The 27,043-nt window shown below is 38.5% G+C and overlaps 1 long non-coding RNA gene across 1 annotated transcript in view; it reads right to left on the bottom strand.

Moving 5' to 3' along the window:
- Nucleotides 1-4,794: 4,794 nt before the first annotated feature.
- The window catches only part of LOC129400006 (uncharacterized), a 31,956-nt gene continuing 9,707 nt past the window's right edge, over nucleotides 4,795-27,043 (bottom strand). The window contains exon 3 of the long non-coding RNA XR_008627342.1: nucleotides 4,795-7,187. This is a non-coding gene — a long non-coding RNA (uncharacterized LOC129400006). The remainder of the gene's footprint in view (nucleotides 7,188-27,043) is intronic.

The raw sequence follows: 27,043 nt of genomic DNA, 5'->3' as shown, positions 1-27,043 counted from the left end.
GTGGCAGAGTTTCCTGGAGTCTGTAGGACATGGGAAGAGGTCATCTGCTCTGGTATAATCAAGGTGGTCAAACTCAGTTCCTCATGATGCACCTAGGTCAGTGGCAGATGTCAACAATACAGGTTCTAGGTCCAAGGACGGAGTTACAGGGTTTCCCTCTTTCACAGGACCAGGGAAGATGTGATCAGAGCTGGGAGTTACTAGATGGGAGAAGATCCCTACAGATGTTTAAATAATTGTTAAATGTATTTAATTGCTCCAATACTCAGCACACATATTTTATAATTTCATATTCTTTCAATGATTTGATCTCCCTATTAACATTTTTGTCTTCTGTTACAGTTTATAAATTTAAATCTATTCCACCTGATAATATGAACATGCCAATGTTCTTCTTTACTTTCCTTTTTATTGAGTATCTATCTTGTATTTTTTAAGTCTCTTATAACCAATACATAAGCTGACACTGTTTCAAATCTTTTCACGTATTCTGTTTTCAATTGATCATTCATTTCGTTCTTGCTGAATTTTTTGTTTTGTTTTTGGGCCACGTCCAGAGATGCTCAGGAGTTACACCTGGCTCTGTGCTCAAAAATAACTCCTGGTAGGCTCAGGAGACTATTTGGGTGCTGGGGATCAAATCAAGATTAGCCATGTGCAAGGTAATCTCTGTACTATGGTTCCAGTCACTTTAATTTAAATAATACTTATTTATAACCTTAACATTTTCTGGAGCCCAAGAAGGTGATTTTGCAAAAATAATCCTCAATTTGGATTAGTCTGCTTGATATTTTAAATACATTTTAATCAGTTATAACTCAGGATATATTTAAAATTTCTCCATTATTTTATGTTTTGTCTCAACCACTATACTATTCCAGCCTAAGTCACAATTATTTTTTATATAGACTAATGTAACAACTTTTCAGCTATCTATTTTCTTGTTCCACTTTTTTGACAGAACTTATGTTGATCCTTTCAGAATGTAAATAAGATCACACTATCCCTATACTTAAAATCCACTGGTTTTCATTACTATTGATTTCTACTGCTTTTTCTGTACAAAAATTCTGAACTGCTCACTTGACTGTAGAGTTCTGCACAAACTTGCTTCCATACATCAGCCCAACATTGCATTTCCTCCTCTTCATTAGTTATACAAATTTTATACATCACTGCTGTCATTATTGGCATAAAATGGACATTACCTGTGTTTATTTTCATATTTTTCTTTCCCTTGGTATATTTATTATAATCTATAGTTGATCTTACATTTTTATGATTATTTAATGTATATCATGTGTTTTATTTCTCTGAATAGCCATAACTTACACATAATAGTAGACTCAGTAAATATTTGTGAAGTGAATGAAAGAGATTGGTGAATAAGGTTAGTATCTTCAGACTGCATTTAAACATATTTAAAGTAATAGATATAATTTTTCCCCATGGTACAAAAATGCTTGAAGCATTCTGTTCACATATCTAGACTTTTCTTTTGCACATTCTCACACTATGTTTTGTTACTCAGCACTACATTTATCAAAGCAAACCCAAATGCTTACCTGGATTATGCAGACATCTCCTTTTTCCAAGACCTTCTTGTGACTTGAGTTCCTTCTAAAGCAGTGTCTTTATTTGGGGGGTGAGGGGTGCCACAGCAGGTGTCACTCCTGGCTGTATGGTCAGGGATCACTCCTGGAAGTCTCAAGGGAATATATGGGGTGCCAGGGATCAAACTCAGGTCAGCTGCATGCAAGGCAAATTCCTAGTCTCTGGCCATAGAGCAGTGGCTTTCTAATTTAAAAATATGTGTGGATCCCTATTCGATGAGAAAAGAAATGTTGACATACACTATTTTTCATCTTTGTATTACAAACCTGAAACTATATATAAGCTATACTTGTAGCTTTTCTGAAGTTATAAACCAAAACATTATTTCTACAGCAAATAAAATCTTATCAACTAATAAAATTTAGATTCGCATTATTTTTGCTGCAATAAATTTGACATTTTCACCATCAATGTTACTGACTTCTATGGTTCGTAATTGTTATTATAAATGATCATGTCTCTATCCACATACACTGTTGAAATTCACTTCTCTCGTTACATATTTGCTGACATTACAATAGAAGCTTTACTTACAGAGCTTGTCATGATGTTATTTAGTATTTCCTAGTGTGTATACACAATTTACATATTAATTACACTGATTTTCTCTTTTTTATTCCACTATAATTAAAATGCTTGAATGAAAATGGGATTAAAATAATATGTCTAACACAGATTCTAAAATTTATGGTAATTCTCAACTGCTAGGTGGAACACTCAGAATGTAGTTTTATGGAAACTGCTGTTCATTTCTTCTCCCCATTTTTGATGCGGTTGGAGGTTTTTTCTTATACAATTCTACAAGTGTCTTGTATATCCTGGATATTAATCCCTTATCAGATGGGTATTGGGTAAATATTCTTTCCCTTCTGTGGGCTCTTTCTGTATTTTGGTCACTGTTTCTTTTGAAATGCAGAAGCTTCTTAGTTTGATGCAGTCCCATTTGTTTATGTTTGCTTCCACTTGCATGGTTAGTGCTGTTTCGTCCTTAAAGATGCCTTTAGCTTCAATGTCATGGAGAGTTCTGCCTACATTTTCTTCTATGAACCTTATAGATTCATGTCTGATATTGAGGTCTTTAATGCATTTTGATCTGACTTTTGTGCCTGGCATTAGACAGAGGTCAGAGTTCATTTTTTTTGCAGGTAGCTATCCAGTTTTCCCAGCACCACTTGTTGAAGAGACTTTCCTTGTTCCACTTTGCATTTCTTGCTCCTTTGTGAAAGATTAAGTGACCATATATTTGGGGGTCTATGACAGGAAATTCAACTCTTTTCCATTGGTCTGTGGGTCTGTTTTTATCCCAATACCATGTTTTTTCCATTATTACTGCTTTGTAGTAGAGTTTGAAGCTGGGGAAGGTGATGCCACCCATCTTATTTTTTCCAAGGATTGCTTTAGCTATTCGTGGTTTGCAAGTTATAATGCCCAAAAGCAAACAGAGAGTATGGGGAATATTATCTGCCATGGAGGCAGGGGGACGGTGGGAAAGGGGGGTATACCGGGGATATTGGTGGTGGGGAATGTGCACTGGTGGAGGGATGGGTGTTTGATCATTGTGAGATTGTAACCCAAACACGAAAGCTTGTAACTATCTCATGGTGATTCAATAAAATTAAAAAAAAAATTAAAAACAATGTAGTTTTATTAACTTATATTGTGAGATGGAAAATATGTACAGATTATTATAGCAAACTTAACTGCCAATTGAAACTATGATCACAGACCCTAGAATACTTCAGAAAAATAAGAGAATTATTTTTGCAATAGCAAAATAGACTCAGATTTCACCTTCCAAATAAAACATATTGGTAACTGAATGTATATTTTTAAAAGAGACCATTTTACTAGCTAACAAATCAGGCTTAGTGGTAGATTTGACGTTTAGGCTCTAGCAGTAATAATTGCAACAATGATTACTATCAATATAGAGATTACAATGTATTAGACCCCGTAACTAGGTTTTCCATTCAATTTATGTCCTTGTGGGTTTTCTTAGCATAGGCTGGGTTTGAAAACGTTCCAAAAATGTACATATTAGGTTTTTGAGCTGTCTCAGTCTGAATGAGTATGGGTGTGTGTGAGTGTGTCCTGTGGTATAATAATACTCTGTCTAAGGCTGGTTACTACCTTATGCCCTGAGCTACTAGAACAGAATCTGATCACCCACCACCCTGGCTGGAATTGTGAGGTTGAAAAATTAATGAACAAATGAATAAATGCAAATAATTTTTCCAAATTAGAAGTGTTTAGGGTTCTTATTTAAAAGTTTGCTAACCATTTTATGAATCAGAATATGCCAAAGAACACTAATTATTTTTTCAGCTCATCTATTATAAAAATTCCTTTTGTTAAAATGTAGCTTTCAAAAATATTCCAATGACAGTAAGTGAGAAATTTCCACATCCTTATTTTCCATTTAAAGAAGCTGAAGCACAGAGACTTTATGAGATCAGTGCAAAACTACAGAAAACTTTTATAAGGAGTATTTTTTAAAGTTTTTTAGTCTAACTAGAATTTGACTAAAAACCTCGTTTCCCAATATGTTCTACTGAAAATTAGCAATGCTTATATTGTCCTCTTTTTTGGTGAACACATTGTTCAGAGAAAAGAAGTCATCTGGGGGCAGAGCTATAGTACAGAGTGTAGGGTGTTTGCCTTACCTAATATGGTACCTGAAACTCCGTTAGGAGTGATCCTTGAGTATAGACCCAGGAATAAGCCTCAAGAATCACAGGGTGTTTTGCCCCTCCCCCACAAAAAAAAACCAAAAATGTCACCTGTGTGCTTTTAAAAAATTTGAATACTCCTTTAATGTAAACAAATGAAATAGTGGGGATGAATCTTGAAAACAATGTTGAATAAAGGAAGCCAAGCAAAACATACTGATCAATCTATATGTATAAAGTGAAAAAACAAGTAAAACTAAAACTAATTAAGAAGTTGCCTTTGTATTTATCCATGAAGAGGTATTTTGAATAAAAAGTAATGTGAAGATTACTATTGAGAAGCTAAATATTACACAGCTCATTAAGTTCTAAATTGTGCATTTTTATAAATATGCTTTATTTCAATAATTTTGCATGAAATTATTCCTTTCAATTTCATTGTTGAGTAGGAATGTATGTCTACTTCAGGTCAGTTCTCTTAATATTTGACTACTGTATAATAATATTTCTAATCAGTAGCCAAAATTAATATATTTTTACAAACTACTTATTCAAATATAGGCCCACAGAACTCAAGTTTCAATTGAATTGGCTAGATTTTAATTCTAGTTCTGTTATTTGAATTGTGGACTTGAGCAAATGACTTAAAATCTTGTAATCTCTTATTTTATAATTCTCAAAAGCGAATAATGAATAGTTGTGAAAATGCAATAAAATATTTGCCAATGCATAGCAAATAACTATGAAAGTATCACAAACATTCTATTAACTGTTATTTATCACTAAAACTCTTGTCAGAAAGGCCTTCAAGTCTTGGAATGAATAACTAAGCATGTCCTCTAAGAAGTAATGCATTGCACACTGCCGCAGCCCGCGCGGCCAACTTGAACCTCGGCCGGAGAGAGGGAATGAGAGTTGAGTGGGCTAGGGAGGACTGCATGCAATATACGGCATACAGCAAGTTTATTGAAATCCAAGCAGGTTTATATAGTCTTATTTTAGCAACGATCAGCAGGTTACATAAGTGGCACAAACATTATTAATCAAGCGGTGCAGGCAACTTTATTTTTGCCAATATTACTTGTCTTTCGGTTCCTTCTCTCAGCCTTGAGAAACATGGGAAAGCATATGTGGCCTTGAGGATGGCCATGGCAGACATGAGCCAATCCTCCCTTCAGCCTCCTCTTGAGTCCAGCTGCCAGAGCATGGTGGCCCTTTAACTTTTCTCACGAGGCAGGTCGCCAGAGCATGGTGGCCCTTTGACCCCCTTTCCAGGCTGGCCGCCAGAGCATGGTGGCCCTTCAGCTGCCTGTCAAGGTCAACTGTCAGGAGATGACTTGCCTTCACGCCAAGTTTCTCCATTCTCGTTTCTGTTTACAAGAACTAAGGTAGGGAGTGCCAAGGCCCCCTCCTCACCCAGTCTCTGTTTACAGGGACAGAGACGGGGGGTGCCCAGGCCCGTCCCCAACATCTCCCCCTTTCCTTTCTCAAAGCTGGACAGGCTGTCCAGTTCTAATTTGCAGAGTATGTACATGGAACCACAATCTTGAATATTAAAAACAACATTTTTAAGCAAGCAAGGTACAATAATAAAAGTTATATATAAACCTGCGATGCCAAGACCTAAACCCACTAATGCGTGCATCATCTAAGCTGGATCCAAAACCTTATCAAGAGCCTGTAAGAAATCTGTTGTTAAATCTCCTTCAGGTAGAGGAGGGGAATTTTGGAGATCCAATATCTCCTGATGCAACTGCATCAAGTCCAGACTAGCATTAGCGTGATGCCAAATCCCCAATACATGATTTTTAACTCTCTCCCAAGGGTATTGGGTATCATTATATTTCTTGTGGGTCACACATATCCACTGATATTGCTTTGTGACAGCGGAGGCTAGTCTTCACTCTCAATGCAAGTACTTCATCCCCCAATAACTTGCACAGTGTCCCATAATGCATTCAATCGCTCTTCCATCTTTCTGTCTATGTCTTCCTGAATAATGAGAGCCTTACTCATCATGTTTGCTTATGAGCGGTCTGAACTTCTCTGGCTAAAGCAACTCCAGCAGTGGTTGCTGGAGCAATCATAGCAATGAGAGCAAGAATCCCAGCAACCATCATTCCAACAAATCTCTTTTTTCTAGCCAATGCATTAGTGATTTTTCTCCAGATATCTATCCCACACTCATCTACCTATTCCCCAGAAATATTGGTGGGAACAAGTGAAAATGCAGGTTGGTGCACAATCAAAACCTGCTTATCATCCCCTATTCCCATCACACAGTTAGATAATGTACAATTCTCACATGTAATATTCCACCCAGATTTTGCCTTACTTATATTCACATTTCCTATCATAAGACCCCAAGAGAATGGTACACATGCCTTAAGCAATCCTCCATAACGCCGATTTCTCCCATCAACAGACACTTGTACATTAACATCTCCCTCCCCCTCAAGTTCAAAGTTCTCTTGATTATCAGGACGAGTATTGTCCTTAGTCATGGCCAATGCCAATTTCCAAATACTTTGTTGTAGTCCTTCACCAAGCACCCCCCAAGGGGAAACAGTCATCCAAAATTGACCAACACCAAGTACAGTCTCATCTCCCCTTGGATGTCAGGAGTCCCAGGTGATGTTTCCAGCAGTGTAGATAGTAGCCTTTTCAGCATGACACCGAGGCCACCCAGGATGTCGAGGGTCCTGTGTTGGGGATTCACACACTGGGAGCAGGGGTGCAGGAACATCACGCTGAGTGGGAGAGTTTGGAAAGGCCAGTCCAGTGACCAGGATCTACGTGGTGTTGTAGCAAAGGAGGCATGGATCACCCAGGCAGCTTTCTTGTCGTGGATGGTTATACATCAATGTCTTCAATGGGAGGCATCCATAGGCTGCTCTTTTTGTCCTGTTATTATGTAAGCAAATGGGTGTTAAGTGACTCATTCCAGAGAAGTTAAAAGATCCCCTTTCCCAGCTCAAGTGAGAAGCTGAGTATCCTCCCACCAGAGGTATGCAGTTGGTGTAAATTGGAACATTTAGCCCTCCCCAAGCAGCTGCTTGTAGAACGGGAGGGTCCGGTATATAGGTCCAATACTGCTCCCCATCAGCAGTGTTCACCCCTATGGCCAGGAAGGCCACAAATAGCAAAATTGGATTGGTGCCAATCTTTTGGAGCAGTTGTAATGCTCCCTGTACTATAGCCATGACTGTTGTCTCCGGCTTAAGCAAACCTCTGGGAATATTATCCCTGACATGGAGAGTCATCTGACTCATCCTTTTGGCTGTTTTCCTCAAGGGTCTCTTTCTTCTTCGTCTCCACCATCCAGACGAATCTCTCCTGTATCCATCTCGGCTCACGATGGTCTCTGGAAAATATACAAACATGTCCTCTGCCCCAAGTTAGTAATGGGTCTGGACCATTCTATTTGTTGGTAACGGGGTCCTTCCAAAGGACTTCAGGTGTAGGTTGTTGCCCAGGGGAACTTTTCCAAAATTTACCCAATGCTGAAAGTCCATCCTGGTCCAAATTAAAAATATTCAAAATTAAAAGAGCATGATTTAGCAAATTATGTGATGCAGTCTTGTAATTCACCACCATTTCCTCCTTTTTTCTTTTTCATTTTTGTAACATAATTTTTAGAGAACGATTAGCACGCTTGATAATTGCTTGTCCTTGATGATTGTAAGGAATACCAGTAACATGTTTCACACCAAAAAAAGTCGCAAAATTTTGTAAATGCTTTATTATGATAACCAGGACCATTATCTGTTTAAATTGGTCTGGTATTCCATAAAAGGCAAATTGAGTTAAACAATGACTTGCAATATCTTTAAATGCTTCTTCTGTTTGTAGAGTAGCAAAAATAAGTCCTCAATAAGTATTAACAGACGCATGAATATATTTATGATTGCCAAAAGAGCTCTCATGCATAACGTCCATACTTCATTTGGCAAAAGTCCTCTAGGATTTATTCCAGGATGAGGAATGGGAAGGTGAGGTGCACAAGCTGGACATGGACATGTTTTAACAATCTGTCTAGCAGCCTCTCGAGTGATACCAAGCTATTGTTGAAGGGCTCTAGAATTTTGATAATAAATAGCATGAGAGGAAGCAGGAGTTAAAACTGGGTGAAGCTGGATTGCTTGATCTGTTTTTTCATTTCCCAATGCTAGAGGGCCAGGTAATTTGGAATGTGACCGCAAATGGCCAATAAAAATAGGATGTTGTCTAGCTTGGATATATAAATGTCACCTTAACAATAATCTCCCCATAGGAGAAGGAGAATCGTGATTTAGAATGGCAGTCTACAAAGGACCTAGATCTTTGGCTACGTACTATCAGTACAGATGTAAGTTTTTTTATTATATGTCTTAATAACTTCTAAAATAGCATGCAGTTTAGCAACTTGTGCAGCTCCTTGTTTTGTTGGAAAGACATGAGCGTCACCATCAATGGTGTATGCAGCATAGCCATCAGAGGAGCCATCAGTAAAACCAGTTAAAACTTCAGGCAAAAGATTATGAACAAATACCTTTGGAAAAATATAAGAGGTTCGTAATGAGAATTGAAGCAGCTTATCAACAGGATAGTGATTATCAATAACTCCAGCAAAAGACAAAAATGCTAGTGCCCATGTCTCCAATGTATGAAATAGCCAATCAACTTCCTGTTTTGTATAAGGAACAATAATTGTATTAGGATATTTACCAAAAAGTAATTGACTTCTACTCCTGCTTGGATTGACTCAAATTAGTACTAGGAACACTGAAAGCAAATTGCTTACTATCAGCTTCAGTCAAATAATAATAATAATAATATAAAAGCAAGTTTTTAATGGCAGTGAAGCTGGGTAAGTCAAATTGCAGAGTAATAATTATCAATTTCTCCAGAAAAAGACAAAAGGTACTAGAGTTCATGATTCCAAACTGTAGGAAAATATGGATAAAAGAGGGTTAAAATGCTCACAACATGCATATATTTAATTTACTCACATATTCCTTCAAACTTTGCCCACTTCATCACTCCCAGTGGACTACATTCTATAGTTTATTTATGAAATGACTTTAAACTCCATTGTAAGTTTTCTTCAGTACAGAACTCAAATAGCTATATATGCAGGTTAAGCCTGTATTGTTAGGCAAACCTTGAAATTAACTTAATGTAGAGAAAGGGAACAAAGTTTTGGATTGTCTATGTTTATCTTAATATGAAGGTCAAATATTCCTTCTACTTTTCTGTTTTATTTCCAATTTTCTTTCATAATTCTTGAAACAAAACACTCTTGCCAAAATACTTTAAATTTTAATTAATATTTTTCCACAAATACATCTCTGGTTTTTGGAATATGTTCCTTCAAAAGGCATTCAAAACCTTTTAACTCTTAGATATTAACTTATTAACTTCAAAACTGAAATCAGTAAGGTTGTGACTTATCATCATTCTCAGCTCTAGTTGGGCTCAGCTGAGAAAAGGTGGGGGCGGGGGGCGCAGCTGTCTCTGTTCAGCTGCAAACTAAAGCCAAAAAGGCGGTTTTCATTCTTTGGATTTAAAAAGACTCACATTTTTTCCTTCAGCAAGAAGACTTCAAGCTGGTCTGAAATGTCAGCAGGGAAACCTGTTGTCTTTAAAACTTTTACAAGGGCTCAATGCTGTAACTTCAGATTATCAGGCAGACACTGGAGATTAACCCATTATAACTTTTTTTTTGCTAACTAAATGTTACCAAAAGTTTCAGAGATCAAATAAAACACGGATAGGATATATTATGCAACCAATTTGATAAGTTTAGCTGTTTTTAGGTACCACAATTACTTCAATACACATTTTAACAATCCAATAGAGATGTAAACAAATACACATATTAGTGTAAGAAAACACCAGAACTGCCAATGTTTATGGAAACATGTAAAAACTTTACTTTAGTGGCTTCTGTGTCTCTTTTGTTTTATAAAGTGGCCTAATCTTAATCTTTCATTACAATTGGCTGAGGCTTATAATAAAGACTTGCATACTTTGAACTCTAATTTTACTTTAGTTTCAGGCTCTAATTAAACAGCTTTTTTTCTAGATAATACAGATTCTGAAGTTCAAAAGAATTTCAACTGCTAATATCCATTAATAAGAAATTTTAGATTGGGCACTTAAATTTTTCTGTAGGCTTAGTATCCTATTGAGAAATCTTTGTTTAAACCTGGTCAACAAGTCCCCAAACACCTAGACTTTTCAAAGTGTAGAGTTGCATGTCACTGTGACCTCTTGTGAAAATGCTGCTTATCCAAGTTTAAGGATTTCTACTTCTGATTTTAACCTAACTCTAATATTTGAGCACTCAACACAGACAGACAGACAGACAAAAAGACAACAAACATCACATAGACATGTACACATATATACTTGATTGATCGATCTGACCCTTCAGGAATGGCAGGGAGAGAACTGATGGGCTGAGAAAGGAAGGGGCACTCCCCAGGGCAAAAATTCACCCTGTTGGCCGATTGGGATTGCCTCGGTTTCTCAGCCTAACCAGACTGTTTCCTGCTTTCTAACTGGGTCAAGGCAGAGCTCTTAATTACATAAAGCCGGCAAAATAATTGATGACAAAGTTGTTGTAAACTTAAGGTGGTTGGATGTTACCATGATTGACTTTAACTTTAGTTCTTAATTATCTCAAATGATAAGATTTTTACACCAGACACTCTTAATAATTTTACAACACTAACATGCTTCCAGACATGCACACAGAAAGCCATTAAATGTATCAAATTTTTAAATTGCAGCCCAAGCAAACACACAAACTAATTTTATTCTTGCACAAAGCTTCTAATTTTTAACTAGGCAGACACTTTCTCAACCCATTCCTGTCAGGCCAAGTTTTTCCAATTGTTCCCATAACTGGGGACTAATATCCCCAGAGTTGGCGCTGAGAGACCCCCTAGCAGACTCTGGTTTGCTTAACTGCTCTCCTTCCTCCTCCCGCTTTTCTATCTCATCTCGATTATCATCACGCATCAGTTCAGCTTGGAATGACTTATAAGAAACAACAGAGGAAAGCATTACAAGGGTAGACATTTCTGCAGAAAGGGAAGAAGCAGAAGATACAGGACTAGGGAATACGATTTCCCATGTCCTTGGCTCCGGAATAGAGGAAAGACTAATATTGTCCATTATAAATCGCCAAAGTGCAAAATATCTATAGGCGTCTCAGCCGGACCACAATCATTATAATACTGCTGAAGCTCATGCCCTACTTGTCTCCATGTCATTTCATTCAAAATAACCCTGCTTAGAAAACCAAGAACAAACTTTCCTCACATGCTCAATAAATGCTTCTATCTGCTCCTCCTGCATTTTCAAGCCTTTTGCTGTGAACATCATCTGGAAAGTTTGCACGAAAAGCTGCTGGTGGCTAGAAGCTTGCCCCATTTTACTCCCTATATATTTACAACAACACCCCAGAACTCCAGAAATTCCTTTGAATTTCTTTTATTTACTTATGACGCGTCTCTTCTTGCTGGGTACTCTTCATTGACTCCCTCGTTTTCCGGTCCCTGTGTTTGGGCGTCACTTTCCGTGACTCACGCGGCCAACTTGAACCTGGGCCAGAGAGAGGGAATGAGAGTTGAGTGGGCTAGGGAGGACTGCATGCAATATATAGCATACAGCAAGTTTATTGAAATCCAAACATGTTTATAGAGTCCTATTTTAGCAATGATCAGCAGGTTACATAAGTGACATTAATAATAAATATTATTATTTATTAATAATAAAGATTATTAACAATAAACATTATTAATAACAAACATTATTAATCAAGCGGTGCAGGCAACTTTATTTTTGCCAATATTACTTGTTTTTCGGTTCCTTCTCTCAGCCTTGATAAACATGGGAAAGCAGATGTGGCTTTGAGCATGTCCATGGCAGACACGAGCTAATCCTCCCTTCAGCCTCCTCTTGAGTCCAGCTGCCAGAGCATGGTGGCCCTTCAACTTTTCTCATGAGGCAGATCGCCAGAGCATGGTGGCCCTTCAACCCCCTTTCCAGGCTGGCCGCCAGAGCATGGTGGCCCTTCGGCTGCCTGTCAAGGTCAGCTGTCAGGGGATGACTCGCCCTCACGCCAAGTTTCTCCATTCTCGTTTCTGTTTACAAGAACTAAGGTAGGGAGTGCCAAGGCCCCCTCCTCACCCAGTCCCTGTTTACAGGGACAGAGGCAGGGGGTGCCTAGGCCCGTCCCCAAAAGCACACTGCTCTCACAATCCGGGAATTTGTTGGGGTTGTAGCTTAATAGTAGTGTGTAAATTTAATCCTGAGATTGTGCGTTTTTCCTTATGTATTATATGAATTACTGGCATGAGAAACTCAGCTGCTTAAGAAGATAAAGTTTACTATACATTTTAAGTAGATGTTTTTGAGTCTCTCCCCAATGTCTAGGCCTCCATTTTTACAAGATTGCAATGCCATTTATCTGTTCCTCAATAGCCAACTCGAGATTATTATATCCTTGACCTATCCCTGAACTCTTATCCACCTCCAAGCTACAATAATCTGGTCTTATCATTACACTGTTCTCTATTCGGTATATACGTACTTCTGGTTTGGAGTCTGCAGCTGAAACTCCATAACCCATGTCCCATATCTGGGGTTTGAGGCTCTGTAATCTATCACTAGACCTCTATAGAATTGTTCCTCAGAGGTTCCTTATCCTTTCAGCTTTCCTCTGTCTTTGGCCATGCCCTGTGCATATGAATGAGGATCTCTGCTGACCTGCTATCTATCTGGGCATAGGTGAGGGAGCAAAGAAAGAGATTGCCTAACTCAGGGCTTCCTTTCACCTTCTACTCTCCACTACTAACAGCCATCATATATCCTATTTTGACTGGATATTTTTTCAATGTGTGGAATTTAAAATCAAGTTAACTAGTTTACCTGGCACCCACTGCCATCAAACACCCCTCCCCCATAGTAGTAGAATGCGTGGGTCTATGATTGAGGTTGGGGAATTCAAACACAGCACCCTAAAAATGCACTAAAATTTTTGAAACACAAATAAAGAAAAATCTTAATGTTTTGAAGCAGTATTACAAGTCAATTATCTCTTAATTTAACTTCAAGAGAAAATTGTAAGAGCATTCTTCCACAGAATGTATTCATCCATTAAGTTCCTGTGTTAGTGAGAATTCTCCTTGACTGACAGTAGTGGGTCACAAGTAAAGAATCATGCAATAAGGTTAGGTCACATAAACACATATTTATTTCTTCAAAACAATAGCAGATGTTCTAAAAGGGAACCCAGAACACAAGTGTCAGCAACTATGAATCTCCGAGATAGACGTGCTGCAGCAGAATTTTAGGCTTTTTTCATCTGGGAGTAGGTTCTGACTATGATGTGGGGTTCAGTTTGGCACCTTGTCTTTATAAGGTAATGTCTATTAAGGTCTGCAGAAGAATGAAGAAAGTAGAGAAGTGAAATGGCTAGTACTGTGGCTTCCTTCATCTAATCTGTTGCTACAGTGGAAGTATAAGTTTCTACCTTATCTAGAAAAGAATTATTGCAATCACCTTGCTTTATACATTTTTATTTAACAAGTTGCCAAGTATTCACTGAATTTAATAAATGGCAAGAATGGGGCTGGAGAAGTATTACAGGGTTTTAGGTGCTTGTTTTGAGTATGATTGACGTAGGTTCAGTTCCCAGTACCACATGTGGTCATTCTTGAACACAGCCAGGAATGATCTCTAAACACAAAGCCAAGAGTAAAATCTGAGCACCTCCAGATTTAGCAAAAAAATTTTTCAAGGAGTGTTTAAGAAAAAAACTGAGTTTTCGAGAAGGGAACTCCGAGGGACAAAAACCAAGTCAGGCCGCTGCTGCCACTAAGATTCAAACTCCAAGGACTCCATCTCTCCCAATCCAGGTCAGAGCCCCAGTGGCGTTAGTGTTCTTCCCTCCATATTCCATATGAACCATAAAGTAGTCTCTTATGTCCAACTTTCACTAGGGCAACATGATCACCAAAAACACATTAGGCCAATAATTCATAAGCACCACCTGAATTAATATTACACACACACACAACCACAACAGTAACAGTGAGCGTGAGAGTATAAACTGCACAGCTCACAATGGTAAAGCAATGCACAAGGCCACCAAGCTTAATTAGTGAATAAACTAGCCCAGAAGACCCAACCAGTAACAGTGAGCTAGACAACCTCTGTGACAAAGAATTTAGAAGGGAGCTACTGAGGATGCATAGGAAGCAAAAAGAAATAATGGAACATACCGCCAATAAAATACAAGAGGATTTGAGAGTAGAAATGTGGAAAATTCAAGCAAAATTACAAACATAATGACAGGTCTGAAAAACCTGGTAAGTGAATTGAAAAGCTAAGTGGAAGGCCTCAGCAGCAGAGTATCAGCTGCTGAGGAAAGAATCAGTCAGCCCCAAGATGAAGTAGAGGGAATCTCCAGATTACAGCAGAAAATGGAAAAGTGTCTCAAAACAAACCAAAAGATGTCAAGAGAATATTGGGATGAAGTCAAGAGCAATGATATAAGAATCATTGGAGTCCCAGAGAGACAGAAAGAAAACCCTGATGAAGAAGTAACTCTCAAAGATAACATTGCTAAGACATTCTCAGAGTAGAAGAGGACATGTATCCAGATTCAGGAGGCCCGAAAGGTACCAGGTAAAAGAAATCCAAATAAAAATACTCCAAGACAGATCCTTATCACAATGAAAAAAAACATAGACAAATATAAAATTATGAAAGCAGGAAGATCAAAGAAATAAATTGCTTATAAAGTAGCATCCTCAAGATTTACAGCCTTACAGCCGACTTAACTGATGAAACCCTCAGAGCTCAAACAGTGGAAGAATATAGTGAAAAAAACTCAATGGAATAAATGCCTCATTGAAAATACTTTACCCAACTTGACTCTCATTCATATCAAAAGGAACAACAAACAGTTTCACAGACAAACAGCAACTCAGGAACTTCACAGACTCAAAACCATAGTTACAAGAACAACTAAACAGGCTACTTTAACACAAGACAAACACCTCAAATATACCAAACTTCGGCAGAAGAATGAGACCAAAACCCCATAACAGTAATCTCTCTCAATGTCAATGGTCGAAATGCACCAATTAAAAGACACAGAGTGGCAGGATGGATCAGAAAATTGAAGCCAACATTCTGATGCCTGCAAGAAACACATCTGAACAGTCAGAGCTAACACAGACTCAGATTCACAGGCTGGAAAACAATTCTACAGTAAAACAATTCCCTTAGATGGGCAGGGGTGAACATGGTGGTATCAGATCACATTGATTTCAGACAGAAGAAGGTCACAAGAGACAGTGAAGGTCATTTCTACTGGTCAAGGAATGTGTACACCAGGAAGAATTTACACTCCTAAATGTATATGTACCTAATGAGGGAGCAGCAAATACTTAAAATTATTACTCGTACACTTGAAGAAAGACATTGATAGTAACATAATACTAGTGGGAGATTTCAACACCACTTTATCACCTCTGAATAAATAAACCAGACACAAGCTTAGTAATGACATACTTTATCTGAGGGAAGAAATGGAAGAAAGGGGCTTAGTAGATATATGCAGGACACTTCATCCTCAAAAAGCTGAATATACATTCTTTTCAAGTGTGCATGGGACATTCTCTAAGACAGACCATATGTTGGGTCATGAAACATATCTCCATACAATTAAAAAGATAGAGATTGTATCAAAAATCTTCACACACCATGATGCACTGAAAATAGAAGTGAATCACACACACAAACAGAAAAATGATAAAAACAAATACCTGGAAATTAAACAGCTCACTACTGAACAACGAGTGGCTTAGAAAGGAAATTAATGAGGAGATCAAAAGATTCCTGGAAACAAACGAGAATGAAGACACAAGTTACCAGAATTTATGGGACATGGCAAAAGCTGTGTTAAGAGGAAAGTTTATAGCTCTACAAGCATCCCCCAGAAAGGAAGAGCGAGCCCACAGAAGTAAGTTAACCTCACAACTTAAGATCTTGGAGAATGAGCAACAAAAGGAGCCCAACACAGGCATGAGGAAGGAAATAATAAAATTTACAGCAAAAATTAATGAGATGGAAGCCCCCAAAACAAGCCAAAAGATCATTGCAATCAAGAGCTGGTTCTTTGAAAAAATAAACAAGATCGATAAACCTCTAGGAAGACTCACAAAAAGGAAAAGAGAAGACCCTAATAAACAGAATCAAAAATAAAAAGGGAGATGTCACAAAAGAAACTGCAGAAAACTCAAAGAACCCTCAGAGATTACTTTGAGAATATGCCATGAAACAAGAAAACCTTGAGGAAATGGAAAATTACTGGATTCCTATAGCCTCCTGAGGCTGAACCAAGAAGACATGGAGTACCCGAAGGACTTGTCACCATCGAGGATATTAAAACGGTAGTAAAAAGTCTCCCCCAAAGTAAATGTCCTAGCACATACGGATTCACTATTGAATTCTTCCAAATCTTTAAAGAGGACTTATTCTCAATTCTTTTCAAGCTTTTCCATGAAATTAAAGAATCAGAAACACTTCCAAATAGTTTCTATTAAGCAAACTTCACCCTGATACCAAACGCAGACAGAGATTCCACAAAGAAAGAGAATTACAGGCCAACATCCCTGATGAACACAGATGCACACATTTTCAGCAAAATCCTAGCAAACAGAATCCAACGACTCTTCAAAAAGATCATACATGACGACAAAGTACAATTCATCTTGGGGATGCAAGGATGGTTTAGCATTAACAAATAAATCAACATAATCTATCATATCAATAAAAGTAAGGTAAAATCCTTGGTCCAGTATCCATTTATGATTTTTCTCTCTGAAAAAATGGGCATTGAAGGAACTTTCCACAATAGAGTCAAAGCTATATAACACAAGCCCACGGCAAGCATCATTCTCAATGGGGAGAAACTAAAGCCTCCCCTTTAAGGGCACAAGACAAGTTTTCCCACTCTCACCACTCCTATTCAATATAGTACTGGAAGTTCTGGTCATAGCACTTATGCAAGAAAAAGATATCAAGGGTATACAGATAAGAAAGGAAGGAGTCAAGCTATCACTATTTTCAGACAATATAATACTATACTTAGAAAATCCTAAAGACTCCACAAAAAAAGCTCCCAGAAACAATAAGTTTATATAGTAAAATGGTAGACTACAAAATCAACACCCAAAAGTCCATGGCTTTCCTATATACAAAAAATGAAAGAGAAGAAAGATATTTTTTTAAAAATCCTGTTCACAATAGTACCTCAGAAAATTGAGTGCCACGGAAACAGCTTAACTAAAGTGGTGAAGGACCTATACAAGGAAAATTACAAAACACTACTTCAAGAAATAAAAGTGGAGAGTCTCAGCCCGGGCCGGAGCTCAGCTCCGGCAGAGTTTCGACCCGGGTGGCCATGCCTTTGCACAGCCGGTGGATGTGGAACGAGCAGGAACCAGAGACAGCTTTAGGATTTGGGGTTCCAGCAAGTGCTTGCAATCATGTATGGAGACTGTGAACTAAGCTTTTGCCCCACGCCGGCTAACGGAGGAAATATCCTTCCTTCTTGGCCTCTCTCCCCTCCGGGAGAAGGCGTGGTGTCCGACATTTTGTGGGTCCTTTGAGCAGGTATGAACTTTTGGCGCGGAAAAAAAAATGTGCTTTGAACTTGAAACAGCCGCGGGATACCGGGGCAGTCTCAGCCCGGGCCAGAGCTCGGCTCCGGCCGAGTTTCGACCCAGGTGGCCATGCCTTTGCACAGCTGGTGGATGTGGAACGAGCAGGAACCAGAGACAGCTTTAGGATTTGGGGTTCCAGAAAGTGCTTGCAACCATGTATGGAGACTGTGAACTAAGCTTTTGCTTGCTACATGCTGTTCCAGGAAGGGAAATGATTCATTTTCCAACTTAAATCTCCATGGACTTAATTACTATAATACAGAAATTGTAAACTGTGCGGCCACAGTAGCGGCCGCGCGACTTTTTATCTCTTCATTCTCATCAGTGGAAAAATTATTATCAAATATTTCCTTGTCAATAGAGCTGTATTCTTGGGGGATAAATTCCAACAAAAATAGTGAGTCTGTTTTGAAACTCCAACAACAATAGTGAGTTGTGTGTTGAAATCTGGAATGTAGTCAAGGTAAGGAGAAAAGGAAGTGAAATTATCAGTCACGTACGGGGGGGGGTTGGGGGGTGAGGGGTGGGATGTATACTGGTTTGTTTTTGTTTGTTTTTGTTTTTATTGGTGGTGGAATATGGGCACTGGTGAAGGGATGGGTGTTTGAGCATTGTATAACTGAGATATAAGCCTGAGAACTTTGTAACTTTCCACTTGGTGATTCAATAAAATAAATTTTAAAAAAATTTTTAAAAAAGAAATAAAAGTGGACACTAGGAAATGGAGACACATTCCCTGTTCGTGGATAGGGAGAATTAACATTATCAAAATGGCAATACTGCCCAAAGTACTATACACATTTAATGGAGTCCTTATCAGGATACCCATGACCATTTTCAAAAAAATAGACAAAACACTCCTGAAAGTTTGTGGAACAAGAAAACCCCATGAATAGCTAAAGCAATCCTTGGGAAAAAGAGGATGGGTTGGCATCATTCTTCCCCAACTTCAAAGTTTACTAAAAAGCAGGTGTAATTAAAACAAAATGGTATTGGGCTAGAAACAGACCCAGAGACCAATGTAACTGAGTTGAATTTTCTGTCACAGACTCTTAAGTACATGATCACTTAATCTTTGATAAAGGAGCAAGAAATGTGAAGTGGAACATGGAAAGCGTCTTCAACAAGTGGTCCTGGGAAAACTGGAGAGCTACCACCTGAAAAAATGAACTCTGAACTCTGACCTCTGTCTAATGGCAGGAAAAAAGTCAGATCAAAGTGGATTAAAGACCTCAATATCAGACCTGAATCTATAAGGTACGTGGAAGAAAATCTAGGCAGAAATCTTCATGACATTGAAGCTAAAAACAACTTGAAGGATGAAACACCAGTAACCAATCAACTGGAAATAAACATAAACAAATAGGACTACATTAAACTAAAAGCTTCTGTACCTGAAAAGAAACAGTGACCAAAATACAGAGAGAGACCACAGAATGGGAAAGAATGTTTACCCAATATCCATCTGATAAGGTATTAATATCCAAAATATACAAGACACTATTAGAATTGTACAAGAAAAATACCTCCAACCCCATCAAAAAATGGGGAGAAGAAATGAACAGATGCTTCCTCAAAAAAGAAATACAAGTGGCCAAAAGGCACATGAAAAAATGCTCTACTTTGCTAGTCATCAGGAGATGCAAATGAAAACAACAATAAGATATCATCTCACACCACAGAGACTGGCACACACCAAAAAGAATAAGAACAGCCAGTGCTGAGTGGATATGGGGAGAAAGGGACTCTTTCATTGTTGGTAGGAATACCAACTGGTCCAGCCTTTTTGGAAAATAATACAGGTATTCCTAAAAAACTAGAGATTGAACTTCCAAATGACCCCACAATACCACTTCTGGGAATATATCCTGAGGGTTCAATAGAGGACAGTAGAAATGATATCTACACCTGTATACTCATTGCAGCATTGTTCACAATAGCCAGAATCTGGAAACAACCCAAGTGCAGAGAACAGATGACTGGTTAAAGAAACTTTGGTATTGCTGGGTCAAATGGGAGCTCAATATCTAATTTATTGAAAAGCGTCCATACTGTTTTCCAAAAGGGCTGAACCAGTCAGCATTCCCATCAGCAGTAAAGGAGAGTTCCTTTCTCCCCACATCCACGCCAACACTGGTTTCTTTTGTTCTTTTGGATGTGGGCCACTTCTGGGAATATGTCACGGAGAAGCAAAAAAGTATAGTCGAAATGACATCTGCAGTTGTATGTTCATTGCAACACTGTTTACAATACTCATAATATGGAAAAAACCTGAGTGCCCGAGAACAGATGACTGGTTAAAGAAACTTTGCTACATCTACACAATGGAATAATATGCAGCTGTTAGAAAAGATGTCATCCTGTTGCTCATCGATTTGCTTGAGCGAGGACCAGTAATGTCTCCATTGTGAGACTTGTTGTTACTCGTTTTTGACATATTGAATACGCGACGGGTACCTTGCCAGGCTCTTCTGTGCAGGCTAGATACTCTCGGTAGTTTGCCAGGTTCTCCGAGAGGGGTGGAGAAATAGAACCCAGGTTGGCTGCGTGCAAGGCAAGCACCCTACCGCTATGCTATCGCTCCAGCCCTAGAAAAGATGAAGTCATTAAATTTGAATATAAGTGGATTAACATGAAGAATATCATGTTAAGTGAAATGAGTCAGAAAGAGAGGGACAGATATAGAAAGACTGCACTCATTTGTGGAATATTAAGTAACAGAATGGGAGACTAATACCCAATAACAGTAGAGATAAGTACCAGGAGAATTACTCCACAGCTTAGAAACCAGCCTCTCATGCTCAGATAGAGAAGGGATCACCAAGTAAAGGAGGTAGGGCCCACTCGGGATGGGAGATGTGGGCTGAAAATAGACTATAGACCGAACATGATGGCCACTTAATACCTCTACTGAAAACCATAACACCCAAAAGGAGAGAAAGAGAGGTGAGGTGGAGAGGGGGCTAGGGTGGGGGTTGTGGGAGGGATGCTGGGACCATTAGTGGTGGAAAATGGGCACTGGTGGAGGGATGGGTACTCAACCATTGTATGACTGAAATGCAAGCATGAAAGTTTGTAAGTCTGTAACTGTACCTCACAGTGATTCACTATTAAAAATTTTTAAAAAATAGAAACCTTGGTACATCTATCCAATGGAATACTATGCAGCTCTTAGGAAAAATGAAATCATGAAATTTGCTTATAAGTAGATGGTCATGGAGAGAGTATTATGCTAAGTGAAATGAGTCAGAGAGGAACAGACATAGAAGGACTGCACTCATTTGTGGAATATAAAATATCACAATACGAGACTTGTAGGATAACATTGCTTTGTCCTTTCTCCCTTGCCACAAGGAGCTTATATTTATCGGGTCACACCCATCACTGTGCTCCCGAGTTGCTCCCATTCCTTTGTCTATCTGTAACCACTTCTCGATGCTCTCTTCCCCAACCAGTTAATCAGCTTTCCCCCCTAATCAGAGTCTGTTAATTTGTAAGGTCAGATCTTTCTAGGACACTGAACTTGTATTGTAAGTTAATATTGCCTTTCTCTTCTCCTTATGTCTTTTGAATAGTTTATTTTAAAGCAATGTCCTTTTTGTATAGACACAGGAAAACAGTTAATATTATTCTTTTATAATTTGGGATTTAATTGGCTTTGAATATTATTCCCTCCCTGGCATCTGCTTTCTTGACTAAAGCCTCAGTTGCCCTTAGTTCCTAGCACCCCAAAATCAGGGTCCTGATGAGGGACTGAATGGGTCCAGGGCAAGCTGTGAGCTACCCTGGCATCGAAATGGGCCAGGCAAAAGCGCCACAATTCTTAATTATAAGTTAAGAGCTTGATCGTGGACAAATGCTGTCATGATCCAAAAGCAATGACGAGACTAGGACCCTGCTAGGGATATGAAAGACTAATCTGGCCTGAGCACTGTAGTCTGAGATGAGATGTCCCCAGGAGAGCAATTCTATAAGCTTAATGTATCTCTTACTGTGTCCATACAAAATGATTAATATTATGAATGCCTATGTGTTAGTTGGACAAGGAGAGGAGAAATACACCCATGGGATTCTGCTCTTGGGTGGGTAGTCCTGCTGAAAGAGAACCTGTCCCAGAAGAAGCATCCACTGAGGGAAAGAACTTTAACCCTATTGATTGTGACCACACCTATGTGTAAGCCCCAACCCCTCATGCTTTGGGATGTAACTAGGCTATAAGTGGGCTGGGGGAAATCCAGATCCAGATCCAGAGCGAGAAGGAGAATGAAGTAACATGTGGGAGGAAGAAGCAGGAGAAGAATCAGAGGAGACTGGAGATGGGAATTGAATAAACTGCAACTGAAACCAACAAGACTGGTCCTCATTCCTTCCTTCATCTCCCCATCGCCATTGATTTCCCTGTAATGAGGGAAGCGGTGTGAGACTACCGAACGTGGGCAGTGGGAGAGATAGAGCCCCACTGTCCTTTTTTGTGATTACACAGACTAACACCAAAAACAGTAGATTCAGGGCTAAGAAGATTGCTCCATAGTTAGTAGCCTGACTTATGAGTTGGGAGAGAAGCCTGAAGGGATAAAGAAGGGATCACTAAGTCAATGATGGTTGGAGGGATGTCTTGTGATGGGAGATATATGTTGAAAGTAGATAAAAAAAAAACCCAGACTCTCATAATCTGTATTGCAAACCATAATGCCCATAAGTAGAGAGAGAATAAGAGAGAAACTATGTGCCATACAGGCAGGAGGAGCAGTGGTACCAGGGTGGGTGTAGGGATATTTGGGATATTGGTGGTGGGAAAATGTACACTGGTGGAAGGATGGGTGTTCGATCACTGTATGACTGAAACTCAAAAAGGAAGGCTTTATAAATATAGCTTACCATGATTCAATAAAAAAATTAAAAAATATAAAAATATGAGGCAGTGATTCTTTTCCTGAGGATTTTTCTAAATTTACACCAAGACTTGGCTGGAGCAAGATAGCACAGCGGGTAGGGCATTTTCCTTGCACGTGGCAGATGCGGGTTAGATTCCTCCATCCCTCTCAGAGAGCACGGCAAGCTACCGAGAGTATCCCGCCTGCACGGCAGAGCCTGCCAAGCTACCCATGGTGTATTCAATATGCCAAAAACAGTAACAACAAGTCTCACAATGGAGATGTTACTGGTGCCTGCTCGAGCAAATTGATGAACAACGGGATGACAATGCTACAATGCTACACCAAGACTTGTCTAAATTGTACTAAATTACTCTTTTTGCCCTACTGTTATTCAGACTTATTCACAACATCCAAGAAATAATTTTCACTTTATTTTTTTTTCACATCATAGTATCCTTTATTTCCCCTTTCAACTAAAACCGAAGTTTTAGCTACCTAGAAGGACTCTAAGATGCTATCTTGCCTCAAACGCACAACTGTTTGAGAGCAGGTTCTAAAAGATGAAAATACTTCATGACCTTGACTTCCTATTACACAAAGGCGGCAGAAATTCTTGATGCAAAATAATGACGTTTTCTATTAAGTTACCTGTTTTTTTAAATTGAATCACCGTGAGAACAGTTACAAAGCTTTCCAGTTTAAGTCTCCATCATACAATGTTCAAACACCCGTCCCTTCACCAGTGCAAACTTTCCCCCACCAAGAACCCCAATATACCCCCCATCCCACACCTCCCCCTGCCTGTGTGTCAGATGATTTCCATTTTACTCTCTCTCCACTTTAATCACATTCAATATTTCAACAAAAAATACACCATTATTATTTGGAATTTTCCTCCAAAGATCAGACCTGTCGAAAAGGCATCATTAGATAATTTGTTTTATATTGCTGGTTATGAAGAGTATATGATGTCGCGCAGCTGAAAAGCAGCCACACGATTTTGGATTTCTGATATTTTAGTAATAAGTCTGGAGGGATTTCTGCCAAAAGCTGCTGGGTTCCGAGATTGGTTTGTGTGCCTCTGGGATCATGGCCGTTCAAGAGCCAGAGGAGCCGTTTATGGGCAGTTACTTTATTTTCACTTTACTGTGATACATCACTAAGTTTTAATCTCAAAATTAACTTAATTTTCCCTGAATATTTTATATATAATATATATGTTTCATATATATGAATGATAAATTGATATTTAAGTTAACTTTTTTCTTCTTGTTGGTTATCTTATAAAATATAAAATTCAGAAAATGGATTTTGCCCTCCACTATGCATATCAACAATCACTGAGGTGTGTTTTCATTTCGTACTTTATTTTTTTGCTTTTTGTGTCACACCCAGTGATGCTCAGGGATTACTCTTAGCTCTGTACTCAGGAATTACTCTTGGCAGTGCATGGGGGATCATATGGAATGCCTGGGATTAAATCTGGGTCTGTGGCATGCAAGGCAAATGCCATGCCAGCTGTACTATCGCTCCAGACCCAACAACCTTTTCTATTTTTTATTTGTTGAGTAAAATCAATAGAAATTTTTAAAAATCCAACACCAAACAAAAATTAAAGTGTTTTCTTTAGTGACTAGTCAGAAGTTCTCCACACTAATACTCAATACAAAATTTCACACACTATTTTGATTAAATGGTTTCTTGTATCAGTATAAAATTCATTTCTTCTTCTGACTTATATTTTTCAATCTACAGTCTATACGGATTAGGCCTCAGGCACTGAAATGTTTCTTCTGTGAAGATTTGAGTCTCATTCATAAATCCTTTAGAACGGGACTGCCATTCAACTATTCAAATTGTCTCTTCCTGACTCTCAGAATTCATTATAATCACTTTCTGCCTATATCATCATTCAGTATTCTTTCCTTAGCTAATGTCATTTGGTTTTCTTCCTCACAGAAGTTTGTTTTACCACTCTTCTCTTATTTTAACCAATCATATTTCCCCTCTTCCATTTTTTCCAATTTCTTTATTACCCTATCTCTGATTATTTCTATGTTTTAAAGTAATGGTTGCACTATATTAGACTCTCACTTTCATGTGGTGAATCTTTAGTGTGATTATATATTCCATCTGATATTGTTACAGTGAAGGGAAGAAGAAATACAGCTAATCAAATACAGTTGGTCATTTTAAATTTCATCAGCATGAGGATAGATATTGAAATTGACTGAGGAATGGAGAGAGCAAACCTGTAAAAGTGGGTGCAGAAGAGGGAATGTCTTCTCTTTTTCCCATTATCTGCCCAGAGAAAACATCAAGAAAGCATGAGTTTTTACTGAGAACTGAGAACAAAGAAAATCCAAAGGGACAGAGAGCCACAGAGCTATGGGCCTTAAAAGGCAAGCCACAGAGTCCCAGCTGCTGTTGGAATAGAGGGGCCACTGGAGTGACTAAATGGCTCCCAGATTCTTCAGTATGTTTAGGGATAATTATCCCAGACCGAAGATTTGAAACACAAGAATTTATTGAATGTAAAAAAAAGAGAGAAATAGCAAGTTCCTCTGCAGGGGGCTTTTAAAGGTAAATGAGTCTTTGTGTTTCTAATCAGGCTGACTGACAGGCTGTCACAAAGGATTGCCATTTGTTCCCCACAGATGTTCTGCTAATTTAAGACCTTTCTTATTTTGCTAATACAGACAGAACTCTCTCATCCCATATTTCCAATTATGTTAGTATAGTTGTCATTTGCCACAGAAATTTTTCTTATTTTACCCAAAGGTTTGTTCTGCCTCTGTCGGTTACTATTACTGCCTCCTGGCATCCTGTTATCTTATGAACCAGCTCAAGGCCCAGGTTATAAGTCACTCACTCATCTGTCTCAGGCCCTTGGGAAACCTTGGACACCATTAGTCTCAGACAGAGCCTTAGAAATTGCAGGGCAAAGTGAAACTTAGGACAATGGGAGTTGAAAATGGGTCTCTCCTTTCAATTGGGAGGGATTCCTCTTTCATGGTGACAAACTACAATGGATTATGACAAAGAATACTACAAAGGATTTTTTTCCACAAAAACACACTAGAGTGCAGTATACTTCAGACTAGGAGAACAGAGAAAAGACCAAGGGCACCTCAGTGCAGCCTGAGACAGGACAAAGTGATGTGCTGCATTTGAAAAGTCAGCTTTGGGGATAGGATGAGTGAAGTCCTGCATGGAAAACAAAGAGAAAGAGACCTGGGCATAGGGTAGAAACATACAACTACCTGCTTAAACTGTACAATAAGGAAACTTTACTACATAAGCGTCATAAGTTCTGTATGCCAGTCAAGAGTTAGTCAGTTTCATAATAACAGTACCACAGTCCTATACATATTTTTTTCAATAATGTGTTACTAATTTATTCATTTTAACTAGAGAAAGAGTTTTGCTGCTTCTCTTCCTGAGCAAAATTGTCAGTACTGCAATGGAGTTCCTTTCCACTACACCTTACCTAAAGAACCACAAAAGGAGAGCTACTTTACTGTCTTTTGAAAATTGAATTGAATGAATACCAGTCTTCCAAAGAATAATACTATGAAATATTGTTTAAGCAATAAAAGTGAGATGGACAGAGAAGGAAATAAATCAAGCAGTAAGAAGAGAATGAGAATTAATGGGTATTGAATAGGCATCAGGGTTTCCGTTATACCAGTGATATCAATGAGGGGTATAACCATATATCCAAATCACAGATTAGACAGAACTCAAAACATGCGATCTAAGCAGCAATCACTGAAACCTTATAATGTGCATATCAAATTGATAGGCAAGAGAGGAGTGGGGGTTGTGGTGAGGAGGGAATCTGGTAATACTGGTAGAGTGAAGTTGACACTGGTGGAGGGATTAGTGTTGAATTATTGTGTTCCTAAAACTTAACTTTTAGTAACTTTCTAAATCTTGGCTCTTTAATAAGAAAGAAAGAAAGAAAGAAAGAAAGAAAGAAAGAAAGAAAGAAAGAAAGAAAGAAAGAAAGAAAGAAAGAAAGAAAGAAAGAAAGAAAGAAAGAAAGAGAGAGAGAAAGAAAGAAAGAAAGAAAGAAAGAAAGAAAGAAAGAAAGAAAGAAAGAAAGAAAGAAAGAAAGAAAGAAAGAAAGAAAGAAAGAAAGAAAGAAGAA

Source organism: Sorex araneus, chromosome X (assembly GCF_027595985.1).
Source record: "Sorex araneus isolate mSorAra2 chromosome X, mSorAra2.pri, whole genome shotgun sequence".
NCBI lineage: Eukaryota > Metazoa > Chordata > Mammalia > Eulipotyphla > Soricidae > Sorex > Sorex araneus.
This window is presented reverse-complemented; position numbering and strand designations above follow the sequence as displayed.